This window comes from Belonocnema kinseyi, chromosome 6 (assembly GCF_010883055.1).
Source record: "Belonocnema kinseyi isolate 2016_QV_RU_SX_M_011 chromosome 6, B_treatae_v1, whole genome shotgun sequence".
Taxonomy (NCBI): Eukaryota; Metazoa; Arthropoda; class Insecta; order Hymenoptera; family Cynipidae; genus Belonocnema; species Belonocnema kinseyi.
The window spans coordinates 91,191,770-91,193,936 of record NC_046662.1 but is presented as its reverse complement, the minus strand read 5'-3'; the positions used below and the strand labels follow the sequence as shown (position 1 = coordinate 91,193,936).

The 2,167-nt window shown below is 24.6% G+C and overlaps 1 protein-coding gene across 2 annotated transcripts in view; it reads left to right on the top strand.

Annotated features, from left to right (window-relative positions):
- Positions 1-2,167, top strand: part of LOC117174134 (neo-calmodulin-like) — a 338,301-nt gene that overhangs the window by 142,050 nt on the left and 194,084 nt on the right. The window lies entirely within an intron of this gene.

Here is a 2,167-nt window from a genome sequence, read left to right as displayed (position 1 = left end):
GCGCATACTTTGAATAAAATATTTGTTATCATTCTCTTGAAATAAATGTGTTTTTTTCTTGAAAAAATACCGGTTTCATATGTATACACCTGGTATTTAAACTTTTTTACAGAAACAGAATACACATTTTAGTTGAAAATTCTTTTTTTTTTGTATGTTATTCTTGTGGTGAAATTTAATTTTTTGCACTTAAACCTTGAGCATAAAATGGAATTTTCAATTAAAAAGTGTTTGTTTTTTCAGATGAACGTTCGTCATTTTGGTAGAAACTTTTCCTTCTTGTTTGAAAACTGATATTTTTGGTTAAAAAAAATGATGATTTTGTTTTAAATTTTTTATTCAGCTGAAAATTAAACTATTCCCTTCTTGGTTGAAAAATCTTTTTTAGTTAACACATTCAACTATCTGGTTAAACATTTTTGGTAAAAAATGTTACGATGGCATTTATATGGTTGAAAACTACCTATTTTATAGATAATTCGTCTTTTTTAAATTAATTTGTTTGAATTTGTCTTTTTAAGAAAAATGTTTGTTTGAAAATTACTTTCCTTGATAAAAAATTCATTGTGTTTTGGTTGAAAGAGAATTTAGTTTTAGTGGAAATTTCGGCTTTTTAGTAAAAATTGATTTGTTTTGAAAATTCTTCTTTTAATTTTAAAATTAATTTTTTTTGCTTTTTCATTAATTTTTTTTTTTTTGCTAAACATGTACTAATTCCGTTTTTTAAAAAATATATCTTTTTTTATTCAAATTCAAGTATGTATATGGTTAAAAATCCATCTAATTGGTAGAGTATTATTCTTGTTGTTTGTGTATTTACTTCTTTGTGCAAACTTCTAATCTGTAGTAAATTGGATTGTTTTCTTTTTGTTCAAAATTAAATTTTGAATTTAAAATTCAACTGTTAAATTTTTTGTTAAAAATTATATTTTTTAGTTGAAAATTCATTATTTCCGTTGAAAATTAAATTTTTTAAATTGAAAATGAACTATTACATGTTTGGTTAAATACTTGTTTTTTTTAGGTTTAATATTAATTTTCAACTTAGAAATTTGACAATTTTATTGATTTTTTTACCATTCATTTTTTTCAGTTGAAAATTCTTATTTTATAGTAGAAAATTATCGTTCTTGTTTGAAAATTCATCTATTTTGGTAAAAAATTCATTCTTTTGGTTGATTATTTAAAACCTTTATTGAAAATTCGATTCTTTTTGGTTGAAAAAAAAAACACTTTTTAATACTTAAATTTTAACTGTATCATTTTTTATTTAAAATTGATCTTTTCTAGTTGAAAATTTATATATTTTCTCCTTAAATATTGAACTATTGTGTTACATTTTTTGCTTTAAAATGGACTGCTTTCAGTCATTAAAAGTTCATGTTTTTTTTTTTTTTTTAATTAAATTATTCTTTGTGTTTCAAAAATTTTCTGTTTTGGTTTAAAATAATTTATTTTGTCTTTTTGAAAATTCTAATATTTTGTTGAAAATTAATTTGTGGAATTAAAAATTTAACTGTATCATTATCGGTTAAAAATTTATTTTTTTAATTAAAAAATTTGTTGTTTTTTTGTAAGAAAATTGATCTTTCTCAGATAAAAATTTATCTTTTTGTGGTAAAAATTTATTCTTCTTGTTTAAAGTTCATCTATTTTAATTAAGAATTCATTTCGTTCGTTAAAAATCCACCTTTTTAGTAAAAATTCTTTTCTGTTGACATAATATGATTTGTTTAGATAAAGATTAAACATTCCATTTTCCGTTAAAAATGTATCATTTTAGTAAAAAATTTAATTATATGGTGAAAATATTTTCTACTTCGCAACAAATGTAATTATTTTATGGTAACTTAGGATTTCAAAACCAGAATAAATTTGAGGAGCAGCTGATTAGATCGTCATTAGTGAAGTCGGGCGAGCTCGGATTCGTGTTCGCGCATTTTCGGCTTTACACGAGGCTGGTCTTCGCAGCAGCCAAGTGGGGGGAATCTTCTCCCTTCATGCTTGTGTCGTTTTACCACTCGGCTAATTCTTAGGACGTTTTTGCTCTCTCGTGTTTTTACTTCCAGTGCCGTCTTTTAAGACCGTCGGGCCCTAGGCACGGCCGACGTGGGGCCCTCTTAAGGCGGCGGAAATCATATAAAGTAATAGGTCTTTCAACTTTTGC